This window comes from Vulpes lagopus, chromosome 1, assembly GCF_018345385.1.
Source record: "Vulpes lagopus strain Blue_001 chromosome 1, ASM1834538v1, whole genome shotgun sequence".
Taxonomy (NCBI): domain Eukaryota; kingdom Metazoa; phylum Chordata; class Mammalia; order Carnivora; family Canidae; genus Vulpes; species Vulpes lagopus.
The window spans coordinates 172,067,879-172,068,846 of record NC_054824.1 but is presented as its reverse complement, the minus strand read 5'-3'; the positions used below and the strand labels follow the sequence as shown (position 1 = coordinate 172,068,846).

Sequence of the window (968 nt, the reverse complement as noted above, 5' to 3'; positions counted from 1 at the left end):
TGCATAGCCTGAAGGTGGGTCATGGGCCGATACTGGCAGCCATTTCACAATATCTTTGTGTGCCCTTCATAGCTAGGGAGTGTAGCACTTCCTTTTAGAATGTGCCAGCTTAGGACCTACCATAGTATTCCTAGCCTTTGCAGGCTTGAGAGGATAGGAGAAGCAACTTTCTGTACAAAATAAAAACCTGTAATCCCACTAGCTTTTTCCTCCTTTGGAAGTGTAGAGAAGTCTCCTTCCCTCCTCTTGTCTGTAACAATTTGGTGTGTATCTTTTTTTTTAAAGATTTTATTTATTTATTTTAGACAGAAAGAGTGTGTGCAGGCACCAGCAAGCACAGGCAAGGGAAGTAGAAGGGGAGGGAGAGGGAAGAGAGAAAGAAGAAGTCTGAAACAGACTCAGCACAGAGCCGGTCTTGGGGCTCAATGTCATGACACTGAGATCATGACCTGAGCTGAAATCAAGAGTCACATACTTAACCAACTGAGTCTCCCAAGTGCCCCTAGTGTGTATCTTTTTAAGTTATCTTTTATGTTTATATAAATCTAGAAGATAGATGATAGATAGATAGATAGATAGATGATAGATGATTTAAAAACATAGCCACACATACTCTGGTTTCTCTTCAGATCGTATAAATCTTTCACCTTTTACTAAAGATTTTTGTGGAGAGGAACACTTCTGAGTCTTAACTCAATTTTTTGAGGCCATGTTTTAAACAGGACTATCTGTAAAGTATAAAGAAAGATGTTTGGAAGTCCATCTCTGTCTTCCGTTAAGGCAGTAGGTGGCCTATCATCACAAGATGACTAAGGAAACTAGTGAGCTAACTGCAATAGGAACATTTTTAGCTTTGTGTGTTTTAAGTGTTATGGTTTCTACTCACAATTAATGTGCTTAGTGCTAAGTTCTGTACTTCGTTATTTTCACTTTGGCTAGTTACTGAAGTGAAAGTCTTTTTAAATAAT

At 38.7% G+C, this 968-nt stretch overlaps 1 non-coding gene across 1 annotated transcript; it reads left to right on the top strand.

Annotated features, from left to right (window-relative positions):
• The first annotated feature begins 609 nt into the window (after positions 1-609).
• Positions 610-726, top strand: LOC121474664. Its single transcript, XR_005983454.1, has one exon. It is a non-coding gene; the product is annotated as a U5 spliceosomal RNA (small nuclear RNA).
• The last annotated feature ends 242 nt before the right edge of the window (positions 727-968 follow it).